A 24805-nucleotide genomic window follows, 5' to 3' on the forward strand; every position below is an offset into this window, starting at 1 on the left:
CTATCCGACGTCTGCGGCAGCCTCGATGACATTTCGTCCCTAGGGGTGGGCTCAAATGGCTCTGAGCAGTATGGGACTTAACTTCTGAGGTCATCAGTCCCCTAAAACTTGGAACTACTTAAGCATAACCAACCTAAGGACATCACACACATCCGTGCCCGAGGCAGGATTCGAACCTGCGACCTTAGCGGTCGGGCGGTTCCAGACTGTAGCGCCTAGAGCCGCTCGGCCACTCGGGCCGGCCCCCAGAGGCGGGGTAAGTGTGCAAAGGCAGTGACGTATGACCATAGCTCTGTAGTCTATATAGCAATTTTCACTAAATTAGGCACACGTATCACTCAAGATCTCGAAAAAAAAGTACTGTGACATCAGGACACTGCTAGCACCCCTACGGCATAGTTGTGATTAAAAGGGGCGGCATAAGAGCGTAACTCAGGAAAACCTTGAGAAATTTTATACAAATTTGCTATACACATGTCTCACTATGTATCATTCTCCACGTCTTTTGCACGCTTCTTACCTCAGCAGAATAACAAGTTTCCTCAAGATTCACATGAAACTGCAGTTCGGAATTTGCTGAAGGTAAAGACGAGTTCCGTGAACAAACATGTGGCAAACATGTTAAAAATATGTCAAATACTTACAGAGGCAAGGCCTTGGGCAAAAATATAGTACCCACATATTGTAAACTTCTGTTTTCGGTGAAGTCGGAAAGTTGGGTTGGAGAACCCCATTAAATTTACCATAATCTCTCCAGGTAATTTTTACTCTTCTGTTTATCTGTTTTTCTGTCCATCCAGTCGTTTTTAACTGCACTACATACATAGACTAGTCAACTAAATGCATCCATCTCCTTATATGCTTGTCAGTGCCATATTTACGAGACCGTTGTCTCGAAGTACATCTGAAAGTCGACTACAAATTTACATCTTCTCTCTCCAAGAACCACACGTGAAGTTGGTTGAATCGGCTAATCTGAACGTATCGTCCCCACATCCATATCATAGCAGCATTTTGATCAAAGTGATTTGGATTTGCTTCCTAGAGGATAGATACACTCCTGGAAATGGAAAAAAAGAACACATTGACACCGGTGTGTCAGTCCCACCATACTTGCTCCGGACACTGCGAGAGGGCTGTACAAGCAATGATCACACGCACGGCACAGCGGACACACCAGGAACCGCGGTGTTGGCCGTCGAATGGCGCTAGCTGCGCAGCATTTGTGCACCGCAGCCGCCAGTGTCAGCCAGTTTGCCGTGGCATACGGAGCTCCATCGCAGTCTTTAACACTGGTAGCATGCCGCGGCAGCGTGGACGTGAACTGTTGACGGACTTTGAGCAAGGGCGTATAGTGGGCATGCGGGAGGCCGGGTGGACGTACCGCGGAATTGCTCAACACGTGGGGCGTGAGGTCTCCACAGTACATCGATGTTGTCGCCAGTGGTCGGCGGAAGGTGCACGTGTTCGTCAACCTGGGACCGGACCGCAGCGACGCACGGATGCACGCCAAGACCGTAGGATCCTACGCAGTGCCGTAGGGGACCGCACCGCCACTTCCCAGCAAATTAGGGACATTGTTGCTCCTGGGGTATCGGCGAGGACCATTCGCAACCGTCTCCATGAAGCTGGGTTACGGTCCCGCACACCGTTAGGAGGTCTTCCGCTCACGCCCCAACATCGTGCAGCCCGCCTCCAGTGGTGTCGCGACAGGCGTGAATGGCGGGACGAATGGAGACGTGTCGTCTTCAGCGATGAGAGTCGCTTCTGCCTTGGTGCCAATGATGGTCGTATGCGTGTTTGGCGCCGTGCAGGTGAGCGCCACAATCAGGACTGCATACGACCGAGGCACACAGGGCCAACACCCGGCATCATGTTGTGGGGAGCGATCTCCTACACTGGCCGTACACCTCTGGTGATCGTCGAGGGGACACTGAATAGTGCACGGTACATCCAAACCGTCATCGAACCCATCGTTCTACCATTCCTAGACCGGCAAGGGAACTTGCTGTTCCAACAGGACATTGCACGTCCGCATGTATCCCGTGCCACCCAACGTGCTCTAGAAGGTGTAAGTCAACTACCCTGGCCAGCAAGATCTCCGGATCTGTCCCCCATTGCGCATGTTTGGGACTGGATGAAGCGTCGTCTCACGCGATCTGCACGTCCAGCACGAACGCTGGTCCAACTGAGGCGCCAGGTGCAAATGGCATGCAAGCCGTGCCACAGGACTATATCACGCGTCTCTACGATCGTCTCCATGGGAGAATAGCAGCCTGCATTGCTGCGAAAGGTGGATATACACTGTACTAGTGCCGACATTGTGCATGCTCTGTTGCCTGTGTCTATGTGCCTGTGGTTCTGTCAGTGTGATCATGTGATGTATCTGACCCCAGGAATGTGTCAATAAAGTTTCCCCTTCCTGGGACAATGAATTCACGGTGTTCTTATTTCAATTTCCAGGAGTGTATTTATAGCAATTAATGTAGACGTTATAAATAGAACAATTAGTACAGTCATTATAAACTGAACACTTATCCAGATGAAACATAATGAACACACAGTCAAATATTACGGAAAGTATATTGCTGCTAGGCTCCAACTTAGATGTTGAGGACCCCACAAGCAACAAAAGTCTGTGCAAGATACTGTGCGAAAGTGAAACATGAAAGTGTTGCAGTTGAGTCGGCGTAAGTTGATCTCTGACTGCTTCGAACGACCGATATTAACCAATAACGTAACGCGAGTTTATAAACGTCTCTATTGCAACGCCTCAGTTTTGTCACATCTATGTAGACAGCTAGTATTTTCACATTTGAAAGTTGGCAATATTCACGGTTATCTTCAGTCCAAGGACTGGTTTGATGCAGCTCTCACCGCTAGTGCAAGGCTCTTCATCTCTGAATAACTGGTGCAACCTACATCGATTTGAATTTAATTATTATACTTATCCCTTGGTCTCTCTCTACAGTTCTTGCTGCTCCCCACATTTTCCTCCATACGAAACTGATGGTTCCTTGATGCTCCGAGATGTGGCTTTAAACTGATCCCTCTCAAAAGATACTCATTTTTTTTTTTTTTTTTTTTTTTTGCTGAACTTGCTTAGCGTCCTCATTTCACATATGTTTAAGGCTATGCTCCAAATACTTTTTTTTTCAGAGACACTTTTCTTGCTGTAGTCTTTGCGCGTTTTATATCTTCTGCTCTCATCAGTTACTTTGCAGCCAGTTAGTAAACTCATCTACTATTTTTACTGTCTCATTTCCTAATTCCTCAGCATCACCAGATTTAATTTGACTACATTCCACTGCTCTTGTTTTACTTTTGTTGATATTCATCTTGTAACCTCTTTTCAAAATATATCCATTCCATTCGTCTGCTCCTGCAGTTCCTTTGCTGTGCCTCATCGTATTACAAAACTGATAGTAAATATCGAAGTTTTAATTTCTTCTCCTTAACTTTTATTCAGTTTACAAATTTGTTCTTGGGTTCCTTTACTGCTTGCTCAGTATACGCATCGAATAATAGAGGAGACAGGCTACAACCTTGTCTTCCCTCCTCGAACACTGATTACCTGTCATGACCTTCGACTCTTATAACTGTAATCTGGTGATGGGCAATTTGTGAATAACCGTTCGTTCCCTGTGTTTTATCTCTGGCATCTTCACAATTTAAAAGAGTGTGTTTCGGTCAACGTTATGGAAAACTTTCTCTAAATACACAAACACTATAATCGCAAATTTGCGTTCAAACATGAAAACGTAACGAACGAACTGGTGGTAATTACTAGGTGATTCATCCGGCGTAACAGTCCAAATAATCTAGTACAGGAATGCAGCAACTGATGGATTCTGAGGTTGAGTAAACATCATGTGAAGTTTCAGTAATGCATAGAGACATAACCTAGCACGCTTTCTCAATTGAGTTCGTATAGTGTCATCCATAACCTTAATCTCAATGTAAATCACAATTCGCCATTAGTTTTAAAGGAGCACTTTATATATGTTGCGAAAACGTTTTACATATTTTTTGCTTCTTCAATCGATTAACAATAATCATTAAAAAGGGTCTGCAACAAGGTTTATGGTCTACAAAATTAAATTGTATTTAAATATGGCAGCACGATAATTTACAAATGACATCAAGTAACAGTAAATAAAAATATATACGACAATAACCAAACTGAAATGTGCTGCAGGTTGTAACAAATATCTTCCGTATCTTAATATTTATTTTGTGTTCCAATTAGTTATTTCTGGGCAATAGGACATATTACAAAGTTTGCGTTAACAGTGAGTACAAATTGGATAATCAGTCTGATTGTGATGTGTGACGCAAACTTGCCTCGTATTTTATAATTTCAAACTTTTACTCTTAATGAGTGATTGTAGTTTGAGTAACACAGTTCACAAGCGCAACTGAATAATAAGTTCACCTACACACGATGAGACAATGGCCTCAACTTACTTTTGCCCTATCTATCGGCGAATCGACTTTCCGCGAGAAATCATAACTAAGTGACACAAAGAAATCTGTATGTGACCACGGTAAACAAATGTCTCCTTGTTGCCTCAGCACTGATACTAACAGAGCAGAATACGACAGTGACCTACTTAAGAGTACGATTAAAGTGTGCTGACAGCAATATTGATGTTATTTCTGTGACATCGTTCCAAAACAAAATTTCATTTATCAAAAAACAATTGTTACACAAAAGAAACTTTTTCAGCTCTTTTTAAAATACTCGAATGTATTGTCATCTGATGATAAAGACAAAATATAAGATACAAAAAACGTGAAGTGTGGGTTTTGAGATACACATACATCTTTATCTTTTTTTGTCACGATAACTGTTAAAGTAGAGGTACAGGTATTGCACATAGATCACTGTGGCACACGAACGTCCTGTTGTGAAGCTTTCAAGCGACATCAGAATTATTAAGTGACTTCAGATCTGTGGATTCGTTGGTATAGCTTCACAAGAGTTTTGCCTCCACCGATATACAGGGTGTATCATAATTAATGGCGTAAATGCAGACAGTTGAAAGTACACAATACTAGAAGCAAAAAAGTCTCAGCAAAAAAGGTCGAAAACTCACACCTTAAGAGCCATTAAAAAATGATCATGTTCGGTACTGTGAAACAAATCTCTTCTACTGCAAGTTCTTTGCTTCCCATATAATGTGAAGTGGTATGGAGCAAAATAAGAAAAAAATGTCCAGTAAGCATGTGCTCTAAAACGCATACATTAAAAGTTACGAGCACTTTATCATTAGAAGAGTTGTGTTTCAAAGTAGCAAAGATGAACAAGTGCTCATAACTCTTAAGAAATTCATTTTAGAGCACATGTTTACTGGACTTTTTTTTTTAGGTTTTGGTCCACCACTTCCCAAAATATGGAATTCAGAGAACTTGCAGTAGAAGAGATTTGTTTCACAGTATCGAAGATGAAAAATTGCTCGTACCATTTAAGGTATGCATTTGCGACACTATGTTTACTGAAACGTTTTTGCTTCTAGTATCGTGTACTTTCAACTGTATGCATTTACGCCATTAATTATGATACATCCTGTATTTATAAAGAAATCTGGAACATTTCAGCTGCTATGCTACTACTTTTTGCACATATTTGTAAGTTGCTAGACGTGAACTATACTTCATTTACATCTACATCTACATTCATACTCCGCAAGCCACCTGACGGTGTGTGGCGGAGGGTACCTTGAGTACCTCTATCGGTTCTCCCTTCCATTGCAGTCTCGAATTGTTCGTGGAAAGAAGGATTGTCGGTATGCCTCTGTGTGGTCTCTAATCCCTCTGATTTTATCCTAATGGTCTCTTCGCGAGATATACGTAGGAGGGAGCAATATACTGCTTGAGCAATATACTGCTTGATTCTTCGGTGAAGGTATGTTCTCGAAACTTTAAGAAAAGTCCTACCGAGCTACTGAGCGTCTCTCCTGCAGAGTCTTCCACTGGAGTTTATCTATCATCTCCGTAACGCTTTCACGATTACTAAATGATCCTGTAACGAATCGCGCTGCTCTCCGTTGGATCTTCTCTATCTCTTCTATCAACCCTATCTGGTACGGATGCCACACTGCTGAGCAGTATTCAAGCAGTAGACGAGCAAGCGTACTGTAACCTACTTCCTTTGTTTTCGGCTTGCATTTCCTCAGGACTCTTCTTCAGATGTCTAAATTTGGTGGCTGTTGTTAAATATCTCTTATGGTGTGTGAATTATTCAAGTTATTCAAAATGTGTTACCCCACAAGGTGCCTCAGTACCTCGTAAGCGATTCGGCACTAACACAAAGTCGAGCAGTCTAAGGCGTTGCAGTCATGGACTGTGCGGCGGGTCCCGGCAGAGGTTCGAGTCCTCCCACGGGCGTGGGTGTGTGTGTTCGTCTTTGGAATAATTTAGGTTAAGTAGTGTGTAAGCTTAGGGACTGATGACCTTAGCAATTAAGTCCCATAAGATTTCACACACATTTGAACATTTTGAACTAACAAAGCAATGGAGAGTCAGTTTCCGTGATAAGTGTCATGCAGAATGACATGAAAGCAACCCTCATAACCAGAACAAGTGTTTTAAGAGTATGAGTTTCTTATTTGACTGCATACTGAACATCAAGCTACTTTTATGTCTCAGTGCAAGACTCATTACGCCGCTGACAATCGCTAAAAATATTCCCCTATGACTTCTTTCTTTCCTTTCGAAGGGATATCGAGCAAAACTGTCAAAATTTTTACAGTTTATCAATAACCGGTTCCTTGTTAATGGGCAACTCGTAGTAACAAATGTACTGTAACAAGGATTTTCTGTGTTCTACTTCGAGGAATGAAATAACTGTGAAATATGTTACCAGCGACGAAGAAAGAGCAATCAGTTCACAATTCTTTCGATTAGAGCGGTAACAGCGCGTCGATAGGTGAGGCGGGTCTGGGAATATCTTTCTGCGCAAGCGCACTGCCTGTCGCACGTGAGCCGCCTAGCGGGGATGAACGGAACCTGACCCTGCGTGGCCCGGCAGTCGGGCTGCAGCGGTGGTTGTCAGAGGGTGGGACAGCACAGCGTCCGTCTGCCCACGCAGCAAGACGCCGCTGTAGTCGGTCTGTCGCCAGCACACGTGTAGCTCAGGTGGGTCTCTTTCGAACACGGTGCACTCTATTCTCCTGTAGCGTGATAACTGCTATTTTTTTTTGTATTACTCCGCGCACAAAGTAGAATAGATTTTCACATAAAAACCTCTAATATTGTTTCTGCAGTACGCGTTTCTGTGCTGTTGTGTTTGTAGGTTTCTCAACATGAATATACGACAGCTGATTGATCACTGATTTACCTTTCTGCACCTTTATTGATTGTTAATTTTCAGCCTGTCATTATTTATTCGTCTCTTATCCATCCTAGTTTATCTACAGAGTTAAAATTACTTAAAGGCGAATAAAATTCTGTCGCACGCAGAAAGAGAGTGAACATTTTATTAATATTATACGTTACATTTTACTGCCCTTAGTGACATACACGTACTCGTAAAACAGATTTTCATTAAGCGCAACAATAGTTCATACAATGTATTTCCAGAATTAGTTGCAACATAAATATGCAGTACAGTAACTAACTTTAACATTAAAGCTGCATTTATGTCGTGACTCTTACAGTGTGATAGCTATATTTGCCGTAACCAGCTACTTGAATAAGAGCACATGTTCCAGCATGTAGTGCACAGAAACTTCTATCAGAATTCAGCTGCTTGGATGGACAGATAACAAGAAAGAGAACCACGTAAGTAGCGTGGGGTCTTACCGTAAGCCATCCAGTGCTTAACTGAATCCTGGTAACGCTACTATGTGCCCGTTTCGGTAGCTTTACGGTCAACAGGTTGTTTCTCTTTCACATCTGAATTCACTGACGAACGTTTCCACAGGTGCTTAGATACGCCAAACGTAAGGTTTCACATTTTTATTGTAATTAGTTTCCAACAAGCCACCATAATTTGAAACTGAATAGTTATGCACAGTTGGGTGTGAAGCGAAAATCAAATCCTTATGTACCACCTTTGTCGAGACTGATTGTAATACAAAAAATTGAAGTACTGAAGTGGTATAGAAAAGAACTTCACACCACTCTTGCGTAAGAAAAAATATATGTACATGTCGAAAGTATTTGGATATGGCGACTCCTCTGATATCTGTGTATTACACAAAAGCATTAAATCTTTTGAAAATAAATAAATTAGTATCCAGTGACTGAAAAAGTAACACTGTGACAGATCGATTTTGGAAAGTACTCTGCTGCTATTGACAAGGATATTATCAAGTGAAAATATAAATTGGCACTGAGGTTTTCGGTTCTACCCATTTGTAATTAATGATTCTGCGGAGTTTTCGTTGCACGGGGAATGATGAATTACTTATTAAGACCATTGTTATTGAATAAGCTTAGTTATAGTTGAAGCACTGAACTGTAAGTTTATTTATTGGACAAATGCACAGATCTGAAAGGTAACGCAGATGAAATGTAAATGATAATTGCTAATTATTAGTCACAGGTTTTCAAAAAGATAGAATCGTTAGCCATGATATTGTAGCAGTAGCATTGTTGGCATTTTCGGGTGACTCCTGACCACTATTACACTGCTCTGACTAAGCAACAACTGTACTTTCTTGAAAACATTTCATTACATTGTTTACAGATTCGTTAGAATTTTTTCTAGCTTGAAAAGATTCAGTCTCTCGTATATTAAAAAGACTCCTGAAGTCATTTATTGTTTCTTTCCAGGATTGTTCTCCATTTTCCTCTGATGGGGAAGCATAAGTTTGCTTTAAATTTTTGTAGGAATGCTCTTCAAAAGAAATGTACTATGAACCATTCGTCGAGCAGGAAGGCCAGAAAAGTTATTACTGAGTACTTCGTATATATCGAGCTGTAACGCTGGACAGTAAATGGAAAATTCAACTTCTGATAGTGCTCTCTTTCAACACCCTTTTATAATGCAACTCAATATGCCGAGTATACCTTCTGCCATGTTTAACATTAACTGATACAAGCTTTCCAAACAATGCTAACCTTGTGAACACGTTGGTCAAGGAGGTAGGAATGAGCCAAACGGAATGGTCTGCCTATCGGTCGGCATGAACCCCCCTGAGCATGGCTGACACCAGCTGAAACTTTGGTTTAGTTATTGTAATAATCGTCCGTACAAACTGAGTGAACCCAAGAGTATCACCTTCCAGAAGTGGGACGATTTGAGTGGCCAGTCTCGACGTACTTGTGTCAAGAATGCTGAGGAGCATCTTAGCAGCGTACTACGCTCTCGATGGTCTAACATGGTATTTCAATATTTAATAAATATTATCCCACAACAGATCATAATTTCGCTGATGTGCACTTTCGATCAGACTGCCTTTAGTTTGCTTATTAATTTGTTTTTATTTCACAGCGATGTTACATTTTTAGTGTCATGTGGCTTACATCTATACTCCATGCTCCCTCTGAATAGAAGACCACACGCATTTTTGTATTTAAAGGTGGTGCAATTGTTCTGAACAATTTACTCAATCATCAAACAAGAACAACTCTGTTTTCGTAGCAGGTAATAAATGTATTTGAGGAGAGCAAGTACCACGAGATTATGTAAGGAAACACTGGTGGACCTATTTCGTAATTTGCTGTAATTTACGCAAGAGCTTAGTGATTTATGATAAATCTGTAATACCGACATGATATGGATAAATTATTTTAGTAACAAAAGGAGGAGGGAGAAAGTTGTAGAGAGTAGATTTTGGTTTTTTGATATTATCAGCATGATACTGGAACAGGAAGATTTGTACCATATTGGAAACCAAAATGGACAAAACTGTCATAAATGGAAAACACTTGTATCAAAAAAAGCCTTCATACAGGGTGGTTAAGGATTAATTAATTGGTAATCACGGTCAAAATTGTGTTAGCAATAAAGTGGGATGAATGTGTAACTATTAACCATGTACCAAACATATATGTGCGGTAGCGTTCTCGCTTCCCGCGCCCGGGTTCCCGGGTTCGATTCCCGGCGGGTTCAGGGATTTTCTCTGCCTCGTGATGACTGGGTGTCGTGTGCTGCCCTTAGATTAGTTAGGTTTAAGTAGTTCTAAGTTCCAGGGGACTGTTGACCATAGATGTTAAGTCCCATAGGGCTCAGAGCCATTTGAACCAAACATGTACGATATTCAACTTCGCAGTATCTATGTGGTACACATGATGGTGAAGAAGTTGAGACCATTGTGTAAATTACAAATTAAGGTAAATTTATATTCATTGACCAGGTACATACCTACTATCTGAGTGGTGACGTAGTATGAATGACCCTACGTATATACCGCCTGACCAAAAAGGAGGGACACCCAGAAAGTGAGGAGGAAACGAAATGAAACTTCACTGGCTGAGAGGGTTACTGCAGCGTTTACAAAAACACGAGCCAAATTTACAAAAAAATGGCAGTCTGAATCAACTTTTTAATATGACATTGCATCCCCTCTGACTTCAATAAGTGCGACTGGAAAGGGTGTAATGAAGTCGTTACATTGTCTCCTGAAGCTAATTCACCCACATCTGTTTTAAATAGTCTTTGATATCCTGGATACCAGCACTGGGATAGGGTTGACCTCCGAGCTGGTCCCACACATGTTCTATAGGAGACAGATCTGGGGATCTCACTGGCCACGTGAGTACCTCAACATCATGTTGACGATTCACAGTGACACATGCCATGTGTGGACGAGTATTGTCCTTTTAATAAACAGCATAATGATAATTTTGGAAAGGGAGTATTACATGAATGCGCCGGATATCGGTGACGTAGTATTACACGATCAGAGATCGCTGAGTCACTACCAGCTGTGACCTGAAGTCATACCCGAAGGCTTCCCACTCCATGACGCCAAGAGCAACATCACTGTGCCTCTCCAAAATATTGGAAGAATGGGATCTCTTTCCACACCGCTGCCATATAATCATTGACGATGATCATACAGGGCAGTGCAGAACCGTGACCCATCGCTGAACACAGCGAGACGCCGGTCATCATCAGCCCATGCATCCTGGTCGTGGCACGACTCTCAAAGCAGCCACTTCTGCTGTGCTGTTAGCGGTAACCTTTCCATGGACAGGTAATTCCCAAGTCCAATTGCCACTGGTCTGCGACCAATGGTGTGCAATGAGTCAGAATGCTGCAGGTAGTCCATCATTTCTTCTTGGACGGCTGATGGAAGTATGGAGGAGTTACGATGTGCTTGGTGCAGAACACGGGTCCCATCCAAGAGTTGGTTTGCCCTCACGCTCGCAAGCAGTCCAACAATGGGCGACCATGACATCCAAATGCTCCAGAAAGCTGGACACACTTGGTGACAACATTAAACACGAACAACACTAAAGCTGGCGGGTTGCCGTTCTATCAAAGAGTCCTGCAACTGTAATCACTTACATACCTACCTATGGCTTATACGTGTGCCAAGTTACACTAACAATCCGACCATATCTTCCTAATGTTTTATTTATCTTATCAGCCAGAATATTGCAGGATATAATAAAAATACATCAACACATTTCTAGAGTTTATAGAGAGTATCGCGGGGAACTTATAAACCAACGGTAGGAACCCTTACCAGGAATGTCGTTTAACCCCGCCGCATAATGTCGCAGTTACGGAAGAAACGCCTGCCGCTAGACAACCCCTCTGGCAGAATACAAGAGTTGTCCCGCTGTCGGACCTCAGGACGAAAGCCATACATTCCGAACGGCCTCGACTTAATCCACCGTATGTCCTTTTTACCAGTATCAGCGCCAATAGCCTAAAGTCTACTATCGGCGACTGGATAGTTCGTATGTCTTGAAAATATTTTCAATGTAAAATTCAGCACAACAGCGTTACCCTTTGAAGCAGTAGGGGTCAGATTGGTAGATGCTGATGCAAGGTTCAAAGCATTACTAATGTCTCTAAAAGAACAAAATTCAATCCTACCAACCTGAGAAGAATATTTAGTCAGAAAGCCATCTAATATCCGTCAACATTGGCAAAATACTGTATATTCAATGCTCACTTTTCTCAGAACAATCAAAGACGAAAATAACTACATAACTCAGGGAGACAAATTGTACAGCGCAACGAAGTGGTACCATCATTTAAAAAAAGGTGAGGTTGTAACAGAATCGAAGCTAAAAAGCATCGTGTCAGTTGGATTGATGTCGGGATGAGCGTCCACAACTAAAGCTTATGTCTGCTGTTAGGATAACTTTTTATAAGAAATCAATGAAAGCTGTACTCTGTCCACCTTACAGATTCGCCATATTGTGAGAGATGTAATAAAGATGATGTACTTTTGCAGAGATTCACATGTGACAACGCAAACAGAATTTGGGAGTGAACACAACAGAACTTTCAATAATTTTCGGGTTTGCAACCGGATCTTATCAACATTCTGCCACGATATTTCAGCTCAGAGACGCCCAGAGACATCTATTCTCAGACGAATAGACGAAGTACTGAAGAGACCTGTTGTAGTCATGGTATTTATGGCGAATTCCGCGGCGGTTTACGGCACGTGCGTTAGCAGGTGACATGCGCAATGCAACCAAGTTGTGTGTGCTGCCCTCAGTGGTGAAGTAAGAACAAACTAATCGCTGAGTATCAACTGAGCATGTAGATTCCGTTGTGACCGCTTAATTTTAATAATTAGTTTCCAGTTTTTTATCTAGCTGAAAGCCTTTCTCACGATTCATTACATTATCAGCAAGACGTATTTCCACGGATCCTTTAATTGTGGCCGAGCTGTTCTAGGCGCTTCAGTCTGAACTGTGCGACCGCTACAGTAGCAGGTTCGAATCCTGCCTCTGGCATTGTTGTGTGTGATGTCCTTAGGTTAGTTAGGTTTTAGTAATTCTAAGTTCTAGGGGACTGATGACCTGACGTGTTAAGGCCCATAGGGCTCAGAGCCATTTCGTCTCTTTAATTGCAGAGTCCCACTAGCTGGAATCTGGTGCTAAGGTTTTGGTGTTATAGTATTCCATTGAATGTCCCATGGAATTGCAATGTTCTGGCACTGCTGATTTTAAAGGTTGCCGCAGTAAGGTGTGTCTTTCGTGTTCTACACAGCCTTCCTGGACCATTCGTGTCGCCTGACCTAGGTACGCAGAGCTACACTCACAGGGAATTTTATAAACGTCCGCCTTCTTGAATTGTAGATCGTCTTTAACGTATCCGACTAAGGCCTTGTTCTTTGCTGGTGTACGGAAGATGACATTAATATTATTCTTCCTAAGCAATCTGCCTATTTTAGAAGAGACGTTCCAGGCATACGGAAGGAACGCAGTTGATTCATAGTCGTAAATCAGTCTCCTCAGAGCGTTGCTTCTTGTTATTATAATTGTGCATTGCCTCCCGTATTCGACGCGAAGTGTAGCCATTCTCTTTAAAAACCTTCTCTAGATGCACTAATTCTTCGTGAAGGCTATCAGCATCCGATATTACATGCGCCCCTCCCTTACTTGGGATTGCATTGATGATGTAACTTGGAGCAAGACGGACTGGGTCCACAGGAATAGTACAAGTAAACAAGTTTAATCGTCTCGTAACACGTAAACGGCAAGAAGCCCTTTCTGGACTACCCGTTCTGACTCTCACGGAGAAATCGTTTGACGATTCGACGATGTCAGTGCTTGCAAAAGATTTAAACTTTGTTCCTGCACCTTCTTCATCTCCTTTAATGAATTTCATCAGTTCTATTGAGGAGGCTATTAGATCTCTTTCCGCGAATTTTGCAGACGAATGTCGCAGGGAATAGTGTCGCTTCTTGCTGAAATGTGTGCCGCAACAGAGTAACATCTCTCCAGCCGAAAAAGCTGCTCTTTTGCAATCTCCGTGAAGATTTTGGTACGGCCGGCCGGAGTGGCCGAGCGGTTCTAGGCGTTACGGTCTGGAACCGCGCGACCGCTACGGTCGCAGGTTAGAATCCTGCCTCGGGCATGTATATATGTGATGTCCTTAGGTTAGTTATGATTTAGTAGTTCTAAGCTCTAGGGGACTGATGACCTCAGAAGTTAAGTCCCATAGTGCTCACATCCATTTGAAACATTCTTTGCTTATTGGTACGTTCGTACTCCCTGCTGATAAGGCTAAAGCTGCCGTTCTTTTGACATGGGAAGCCTACCACCAAAAGATATATAGTCAATTAAGTGATATTATGTACTGCAAAATCGATGAGGACCCAACGAGCCGTATATACGGAAAAAACTGTTACTCTCTTGAACGATAGTTCTTTACCTGCACAAGTTATCAAGAGGCTGAGACCACACAATGCTGTTCCACGAAGCCTGTATGGGCTGCCCGAGATTCACAAGGATGGCGTTCCTCTACGATTGATAGTCACTAATATTGGTGGTTCTACTTATTCGACTGCAAAACACCTGGCCTCCTTACTCAAGCCGCATGTGGGTAAGTGCTTCCACCATATACGTAATTCCAAGGATTTTATCAATAGTCTGGAGACAGTTAATCTGAGCAGCTTGGATTTACTAGTGAGCTTCGATGTGGTCACACTTTTTGTCAAAGCGCCTATATTTGACTCGCTACATCTTACTGATAACTTGTTCAGTGATGATTTGACGGCTTTGTTTGAACATACTCTTTCCACAACTTATTTTTTATTTATTGACGAATTTTATAAACAAAAAATGAAATGATCTTGTAGCATTGATGGCCGGAGGGCCCCATTCGGGGAACTTCGGTCACCGTATTGCAGGTCCTTTTTAGGTGACGCCACCCCGGCGACTTGCGAGTCAATGATGATGAAAATGATGCTGAAGGACACACATCACCCAGTCCCCTTCCGGGAATCGAACCCGGGCTCCCTGCGGCAACGCTATCACTGCGCTAATGAGGCGGACTGTTGAACAAACTGGAGGTGTTGCCATTGGGAGTCCCTTATCCCCTGTGGTTGCCAATCTCTTAGTATAAGACTTTGAGGAGAAAGCACTTGAGTCTGCCGTCTTAAGTACTACGGTTTCGTGCCGTTACATAGATGATACTTTCGTTGTATGGCCTCATGGCAGACAATTACTGCAAAAATTCCTTTAACATTTAAACTCTTTGCATGAGAACATCAAGTTTACTATGCACATTGAGGAACATGGTACTTTACTCTTTTTACACGTATTAGTACTCCGTAAGAACGATGGGTCTTTGGGACATCCGGTAAACGGAAAACCCACGCATGCGTCCAGCTGCCGTCACCCCGCACAAACCGCCGGTGTTCTCAGTAATTTAATTCATTGGGCGCATGTAATATCGGATAATGATAGCCTTCACGAAGAATTAGCGCATCTGGAGAAGGTTTTTAAAGGGAATGCCTATATTTCGCGTCAAATACGGAAGGCAATGCACAATTACAATAACAAGAAGCAACGCTCTGAAGAGACTGATGACGACTATGAATCAACTGCGTTCCTTTCGTACGCCGGGAACGTCTCTTCTAAAATAGGCAGATTGCTTAGTAAGAGTAATATTAATGTCATCTTCCGCCCACCAGCAAAGAGCAAGGACTTAGTGGGATCCGTTAAAAAAAATGATTCAAATGGCTCTGAGCACTATGGGACTTAACATCTAAGATCATCAGTCCCCTAGCACTTAGAACTACTTAAGCCTAACTAACCTAAGGACATACAAGATAAGATACTGCGTGAAGAGTTTGACAGAATACTGAAAGACCTGAGTCGAAACAAGGCGCCCGGAGTAGACAACATTCCATTAGAACTACTGATGGCCTTGGGAGAGCCAGTCATGACAAAACTCTACCATCTGGTGAGCAAGACGTATGAGACAGGCGAAATACCCTCAGACTTCAAGAAGAATATAATAATTCCAATCCCAAAGAAAGCAGGTGTTGACAGATGACAAAATTACCAAACTATCAGTTTAATAAGTCACAGCTGCAAAATACTAACGCGAATTCTTTACAGACGAATGGAAAAACTAGTAGAAGCCGACCTCGGCGAAGATCAGTTTGCATTCCGTAGAAATTTTGGAACACGTGAGGCAATACTGACCCTACGACTTACCTTAGAAGCTAAATTAAGGAGAGGCAAACCTACATTTCTAGCCTCAGAGAAAGCTTTTGACAATGTTGACTGGAATACTCTCTTTCAAATTCTGAAGGTGGCAGGGGTAAAATACAGGAAGCGAAAGGCTATTTACAATTTGTACCGACACCAGATGGCAGTTATAAGAGTGGAGGGACACGAAAGGGAAGCAGTGCTTGGGAAGGGAGTGAGACAGGGTTGTTGTCTCTCCCCGATGTTATTCAATCTGTATATTGAGCAAGCAGTAAAGAAAAAAAAGAAAAATTTGGAGTAGGTATTAAAATCCATGGAGAAGAAATAAAAACTTTGAGGTTCGCCGATGACATCGTAATTCTGTCAGAGACAGCAAAGGACTGGGAAGAGCAGTTGAACGGAATGGGTAGTGTCTTGAAAGGAGGATATAAGATGAACATCAACAAAAGCAAAACGAGGATATTGGAATGTACTCGAATTAAGTCGGGTGATGCTGAGAGAATTAGATTAGGAAATGAGACACTTAAAGTAGTAAAGGAGTTTTGCTATTTGGGGGGCAGAATGACTGATGATGGTCGAAGTAGAGAGGATATAAAATGTAGACTGGCAATGGCAAGGAAAGCGTTTCTGAAGAAGGGAAATTTATTAACATCGAGTATAGATTTAAGTGTCAGGAACTCGTTACTGAAAGTATTTGTATGGAGTGTAGACATGTATGGAAGTGAAACGTGGACGATAAATAGTTTAGACAAGAAGAGAATAGAAGCTTTCGAAATGTGGTGCTGCAGAAGAATGCTGAAGATTAGGTGGGTAGATCACATAATTAATGAGGAGGTATTGAATAGAATTGGGGAGAAGAGAAACATGTGGCACAACTTGACTAGAAGAAGGGATCGCTTGGTAGGACATGTTCTGAGGCATCAAGGGGATCACCAATTCAGTATTGGAGGGCAGCGCGAAGGGTAAAAATCTTAGAGGGAGACAAAGAGATGAATACACTGAACAGATTCAGAAGGATGTAGTTTGAAGTAGGTACTGGGAGATGACGCAGCTTGCACAGGATAGAGTAGCATGGAGAGCTGCATCAAACCAGTCTCTGGACTGCAGACAACAACAACAACAACTGTAGCTATTAGGAGTAATGCAGGTTTAGGTTCGTTAGTACCTGTGCAGAGACTATGCCACCAACTGGAGTAGGCGCGCTGTCAGGGGCTCCATGTCACGGACTGCGCCGCCCCTCCCGCCGGAGGTTCGAGTCCTCCCTCGGACGTGTGTGTGTGTGTGTGTGTGTTTTTCTTAGCATAGGTTGGTTTACGTTAGTTTATGTAGTGTGTAAGTCTAGGGGCCGATGACCTCTGCGGTTTGGTCCCTTAGGAATCCACGCACACGTTTTTGATGCAGCATGCCATGAATGCTTATTTACTCCTGGGCAGCAGGTTATGTGTTGATGTTACTCTATACTGACAGGGGTAGCCCATTTAGTGGTGCAGTTATGACAGTGCATAAAACACAGGTAATAAATCACGCAAAGTGTTTGTGGGAAGACATAGAAACAGACAATAAGCAATCAACGAATTCAATTGGGCACATGTTAAGGTATCAATGATCACAGTATCTGTGCTTATATCCTAACACCCTGTATTTCTAATTGAATGTTGACGCAGCACATAGTAAGTAATATGTAAGGAGTTCTATACCACTTAAAGTAGGCACTATGTTTGGGCACCCTTTATAGAAGGTTGCAGCTCTGTTAAACTTCATCGACAAGGGATTGGTCCAATTACGTCTTAATCAAACCTTCGCTCGAAATGATGGATGTGATTAAAGGAGCACACTAGGCCATCTCATTGTTTGCAAGTATTTTCTGACAAAAAACCCTGTTACATTATACACTACTGGCGATTAAAATTGCTACACCACGAAGATGACGTGCTACGGACGCGAAATTTAACCGACAGGAAGAAGATGCTGTGATATGCAAATGGTTACCTTTTTAGAGCATTCAGTTGGCGCGGTGGCGACATCTACAACGTGCTGACATGAGGAAAGTTTCCAACCGATTTCTCATACGCAAACAGTAGTTGACCGGCGTTGCCTGGTGAAACGTTGTGATACCTCGTGTAAGGAGGAGAAATGCGTACCATCACGTTTCCCACTTTGATAAAGGTCGGATTGTAGCCTATCGCTATTGCGGTTTATCCTATCGCGACATTGCTGCTCGCGTTGGTCGAGATCCAATGACTGTTACCAGAATATGGAATCGCTGGGTTCAGGAGGGTAATACGGATCGCCGTGCTGGATCCCAACTGCCTCGTATTACTCACAGTCGAGATGACAGGCATCTTATCCGCATGATTGTAACGGATCGTCCAGCCACGTCTCGATCCCTGAGTCAACACATGGGGACGTATGCAAGACAACAACCATCTCCACGAACAGTTCGACGACGTTTGCAGCCGCATAGACTATCAACTCCGAGAACGTGGCTTCGATTACCCTTGACGCTGCATCACAGACAGGAGCGCCTGCGATGGTGAACTCAACGACAAACGTGGGTGCAAGAATGGCAAAAAGTCATTTTTTCAGATGAATCCAGGTTCTGTTTACAGCATCATGATGGTCGCATCTGTGTTTGGCGACATCGCGGCGTACGCACATTAGAAGCGTGTATTCGTCATCGCCATACTGGCGTATCACCCGGCGTGATGGTATGTGGTGCCACTGGTTACACGCCTCGGTCACCTCTTGTTCGCCTTGACTGCACTTTGTACTGTGGATGTTCCATTTCAGATGTGTTACGACCCGTAGGTCTACCCTTCATTCGATCCCTGTGAAACCCTACATTTCAGCAGGATAATGCACGACCGCCTGTTGCAGGTACTGTACGGGCCTTTCTGGACACAGAAAATGTTCGACTGCTACCCTTCATTCGATCCCTGCGAAACCCTACATTTCAGCAGGATAATGCATGACCGCCTGTTGCCGGTCCTGTACGGGCGTTTCTGGAGACAGAAAATGTTCTACTGCTGCCCTGGCCAGCGGATTCTCCAGATATCTCACCAATTGAAAACGCCTTGTCAATGGTGGGCGAGCAACTGGCTCGTCACAATACGCCAGTCACTACTCTTGATGAACTGTGGTATGGTGTTGAAGCAGCATGGGCAGCTGTACCTGTACACGCCATCTAAGCTCTGTTTGACGCAATGCCCAGGCGTATCAAGGCCGTTGTTACGGCCAGAGGTGTTTATTCTGGGTACTGATTTCTCAGTATCTATGCACTCAAATTTTGTAAAAATGTAATCACATGTCAGTTCTACTATAATATATCTGTCCAATGAATACCTGTTTATCATCTGCATTTGTTCTTGGTGCAGCAATTTTAATGGCCAGCATTGTATAATGAATGTTCTGTCCAAGACAGCTTAGAAGAAAACAGAAGAATCTCTCGTCAGTTAAACATGTTAACAAAAACGATTGCTGAGTGACTAATACCCAAGCACCTGAGAGCCAAGAGTCGTTGCGGAATACACCAGAAGGCGGGAACTTGAAGTTTAGCGTCCTATTGACGTTTTGGTGGTAAGGGACAGAAAACAAGCTGCAAGTCAACAAGAATAAGGAAGGAAATCAGCGGCCTTCCTTTACAGTCAATCATTCCGTCATTGATCTTAAGTAATTTAGGCAGACAACGTAAATTTTAAATCTTGGTGGCCGGAGAGCTCTAAAAAAATTTATTCGTTGCACGCTCACCCATTGGTTGGATCGAAACTCGACAGCCTCAGACTGCACCATTGCTGCACCGCAAAATGTTTCAGACAAGATGTTCGTTGACGACGGCGATAGATTGCTCCAACACCACAGCTAGAGACCGTAGTCAAATTCTAGCTGCATTATTGTGGATGAGGGCTGACGTAGGTACATATAGCTATGCAGGAAGAGGAGGCACATAATTAATCCAGATTGACTGCAGTCTTCTTCGAGGATGTGATTTTTATCGGAATGCACACCTGTTCAAGAAGGTAATGAACGATAGTAGCCGAAGAAATTTGGCTGGAGACACGCCGAATGCAGCCATGTCGTGTTTTGGGAGTTAGGACAACGGAGGGGTTTACATCTGGAAAACATATGGGACACGAAACAGCACTACAGAGAAACATTATTATACCATGGTGGGAGTATTACTCGCAGTTAACTTCTACACTAAAATTCATGCGATCGAATGCAGTGTTTTAGTTGATCGAAAGTGACGATAGGTTTGGCTTCAGTGAAGGTAAATGCCCCAGAGAGGCAGTTTTGACTTTGTCCTTGGTAATGAAGGAAAGGCATCAGAAAAATCAAAATACTTTCATGGTATATGTCGACGACCTAAATCGCAAGACGACGTAAAATGATGCAATATGTTTAAAATTCTCAGAAAAAATCTGTACGCTAAACTACTGGGAAAGAAGAGGCAAAAACTAAGAGAAAGTAATAAGAATCGACACCCAAGAGCGAATTGCTTGGATTAAAAGGCTGAACTGAGACAGTTCAGTAGCGATTTGGTGGTGCACTGTATTTCTGAACATGAAGACCGTCTGCAGTGTGTTGTAGAGGAACAAAGGGATACACGTAATTCGTAAAGCAGGTTTCTGTATCGTTCTGTGGTTCAAATGGCTCTAATCACTATGGGACTTAACGTCTGAGGTCATCAGTCCCCTAGACTTAGAACTATTTAAACCTAATTAACCTAAGGACGTAACACACAACCATTTCCGAGACAGGATTCGAACCTGCGACCGTAGCAGCACCTGGATCGGCTCGGCCACAGCGGCCGGCTGTCGTTCTGTGGTGAGAGAGAATGCCAAGCGTACCAGTAACCCTATTTTGTACTATGTTAAATTACCATACTTGATCACGTGGATGAGCAGTCTTTAGCTGACAAGTGGGATCTATGGTTTTCGAAGCACCCAAACCTATTTATTGGCCAAATGATATAATAATGAAAGAACCACAAAGGAAATGTCTTATTGACGTTACAATATTGCCCGTGTTAAGGACATTGGCTTGAGTTGCGTATGTAATTTATCTTGTTGAATGTGCATCATATTTCGGTTAGTTTCATGAAAAAATAGACTAATAGTGTTCATGCTTTTTCGCTATAATACAATTTTCTGATTATGATTTTTCTAGTAGAATCTGGTGGCTAAAATAGTTTTCGTTGAAGCAATAGAGTATCCTGTTAATATTTATCGGCTGTGGGGCATCACCTACATGATATTAATTTTGAACAATCGTTTTCAGCACAAACCATTTATGAGAATGCTGTAAATTCAGTGCGGAATAAGGACTCTCAAACTCGAGGTAAACAGTACAGTGTTCGCCCCTGTAATGAAAGCGCAGCGGATGCGCTCAAAACCGACTGGGCGCCGTTGTTTTTAGAACCGTGGCGTCGGCGCTCGCACTTGTTTTGTCGACGATGCAGCGCAGTGAATTGGAAGACAGCAGCCAACGAGTCGTGCTGTCTGCCGAAGGGTGTCAAACAGGTGACCAAACCGCACCGCGGCAGCCTCGTCGCAGCTTTTCTGCCCATCCTAGCGTGCTATAATCTTATCTCCCAAATCCCACGTCGAACGTAGCAAGTTGACCACTCCGGAAGATTTCCACCCGAAACTCCCTACTGCATTGGTGCCCAAAATTGAAACAACTAACGACTGCTTCCCGTCATTTGTATAATTCACGATATAATCATACACTCTGTCGACAGGTGTGCATACAATCTCGTTCTGCAAAAAAGATGCCATACAAATGCTAGGAACGTAGGTTTGCCCTTCCTTAATCTGGCTTCTAAGATACGTCGTAGGGTCAGTATTGCCTCACGTGTTCCGATATTTCTACGGATCCAAACTGATCTTTCCCGAGGTCGGCTGCTACTAGTTTTTCCATCAATGTGTACAGAATTCGTGTTAGTATTTTGCAGCGGTGACTTATTAAACTGATAGTTCGGTAATTTTCACATCTGTCAACGCCTGCTTTCTTTGGGATTGGAATTATTATACTCTTCTTGAAGTCTCAGAGAATTTCGTCTGTCTCATACATCTTGTTCACCAGATGGTAGAGTTTTGTCCTGGCTGGCTCTCTCGAGCCTGTCAGTAGTTCTAATGGAATGTTGTCTACTTCTGGAGCCTTATTTCAGTGTAGATCTTTCAGTGCTCCATCAAATTCTTTACGCAGTATCGTATCCACTTTTCATCTTCATCTACATACTCATCCATTTCTATAACATTGCCATCAAGAACATCACCCTTGTATAGACCTTTTATGTACTCCTTCCACCTTTCTGCTTTCCCTTCTTTGCTTAGAACTGTGTTTCCATTTGAGCTCTTGATATTCATACAAGTTGTTCTTTTTTCTCCAAAGGTCTCTTTAATTTTCCTGTAGGCAGTATCTATCTTAACCCTAGTGAGGTAAGCCTCTACATCCTTACATCTGTCCTCTAGCCAACCCTGCTTAGCCATTTTGCACTTCCTGTCGATCTCATTTTTGAGACGCTTTTATTCCTTTTTGCCTGCTTCACTTACTGCATTTTTATATTTTCTCCTTTCATCAATTAAATTCAATATTTCTTCTGTTACCCAAGGATTTCTAGTAGCCCTTGTCTATTGACCTACTTTATCATCTGCTGCCTTCACCACTTCATCCCTCAAGGCTACCCATTCTTCTTCTACTGTATAGCTTTCCCCCATTCTTGCTAATTGTTCCCTTATGCTCTCCCTGAAACTCTGTACAACCGCTGGTTCTTTCAGTTTATCCATGTCCCAATTCCTTAAATTGCCACCTTTTTGCAGTTTCTTCAGTTTTAATCTACAGTTCATAACCAATAAATTGTGGCCAGAGTCCATGTCTGCCCCTGGAAATGTCTTAAAATATAAAACCTGGTTCTTAATCTCTGTCTTACCATTATATAATCTATCTGAAACCTGTCAATATCTCCAGGCTTCGTCTATGTATACAATCTTCTTTTATGATTCTTGAACCAAGTGTTAGCTATGATTAGGTTGTGCTCTGTGCAAAATTCCACTAGGCGGCTTCCTCTTTCGTTTCTTACCACCAATCCATATTCATCTACTATGTTTTCTTCTCTCCCTGTTCCTACTAACGAATTCCAGTAACCCATGACTATTAAATTTTCATCTCCCTTCACTATCTGAATAATTTCTTCTATTTCATCATACATTTCTTCAATTTCTTCATCATCTGCAGAGCTAGTTGGCATATAAACTTGTACTACTGTAGTAGGTGTGGGCTTCGTATCTATCTTGGCCACAATAATGCGTTCACTATGCTGTTTGTAGTAGCTTACCCGCATTCCTATTTTCCTATTCATTATTAAACCTACTCCTGCATTACCCCTATTTTATTTTGTGTTTATAACCCTGTAGTCACCTGACCAGAAGTCTTGTTCCTCCTGCCACCGAACTTCACTAATTCCCATTATATCTAACTTTAACCTATCCATTTCCCTTTTTAAATTTTCCTAACCTACCTGCCCGATTAAGGGATCTGACATTCCACTCTCCGATCCGTAGAACACCAGTTTTATTCCTCCTGATAACGACATGCTCTTGAGTAGTCCCCGCAGTTGTAGACTGAGAGAAAGCTTTTGACAATGTTGACTGGAATACTCTCTTTCAAATTCTGAAGATGGCAGGGGTAAAATACAGGGAGTGAAAGGGTATTTACAATTTGTACAGAAACCAGATGGCAGTTATATGAGTCGAGGGACACGAAATGGATGCAGTGGTTGGCGAGTGAGTGAGACAGGGTTGTAGATTATTCCAGATGTTATTCAACTTGTATATTGAGCAACCAGTAAAGGAAACAAAAGAAAAATTCGGAGTAGGAATTAAAATCCATGGAGAAAGAGACAGCAAAGGACCTGGAAGAGCAGTTGAACGAAATGGACAGAGTCTTGAAAGGAGGATGTAAGATGAACATCAACAAAAGCAAAACGAGGATGTTGGAATGTAGTCGAATTAAATCGGGTGATGCTGAGGGAATTAGATTAGGAAATGAGATACTTAAAGTAGTAAAGGAGGTTTGTTATTTGGGGAGCAAAATAACTGATTATGGTCGAAGTAGAGAGGATATGAAATGTAGACTGCCAATGGAAAGGAAAGTGTTACTGAAGGAGAGAAATCTGTTAACATTGAGTATAGATTTAAGTGTCAGGAAGTCGTTTCTGAAACTATTTGTATGGAGTGTAGCTATGTATGGAAGTGAAACATAAATGATAAATAGTTTGGACAGAGCAGAATAGAAGCTTTCGAAGTATGGTGCTACAGAAGAATGCTGAAGATTAGTTGGGTAGATTACACAACTGACGAGGAGGTACCGAATGGAATTGGAGAGAAGAGTAATTTGTGGCACAACTTGACTAGAAGAAGGGGTCGGTTGGTACGACATGTTCTGAGGGATCAACGGATGACCAGTTTAGTATTGGAAGTCAGCGTGGATGGAAAAAATCGTATAGGGAGACCAAGAGATGAATACACTAAGCAGATTTGGAAGGATGTAGGTTGCAGTAGATACTGGGAGATGAAGAAGCTAGCACAGGATAGAGTACGGACAGCTGCATCAAACCAGTCTTTGAACTGATGACCACCCCACCAACCGTGGGCCCAGATGTCGTATTGCTGGACGATAATGCTCGATATCATAGAGCACACTCTGTTGATGTTTTCTA

At 42.6% G+C, this 24805-nt stretch overlaps 1 protein-coding gene across 1 annotated transcript in view; it reads left to right on the forward strand.

The window, feature by feature from the left end:
- The first annotated feature begins 7052 nt into the window (after positions 1-7052).
- Positions 7053-24805, forward strand: part of LOC126355819 (serine-enriched protein) — a 238020-nt gene continuing 220267 nt past the window's right edge. The window contains exon 1 of the mRNA XM_050006265.1: positions 7053-7140. The gene's annotated coding sequence lies outside the window, so the exon portion shown is untranslated. The remainder of the gene's footprint in view (positions 7141-24805) is intronic.

The sequence above is a fragment of the Schistocerca gregaria genome, chromosome 3 (genome assembly GCF_023897955.1).
Source record: "Schistocerca gregaria isolate iqSchGreg1 chromosome 3, iqSchGreg1.2, whole genome shotgun sequence".
Taxonomy (NCBI): Eukaryota; Metazoa; Arthropoda; class Insecta; order Orthoptera; family Acrididae; genus Schistocerca; species Schistocerca gregaria.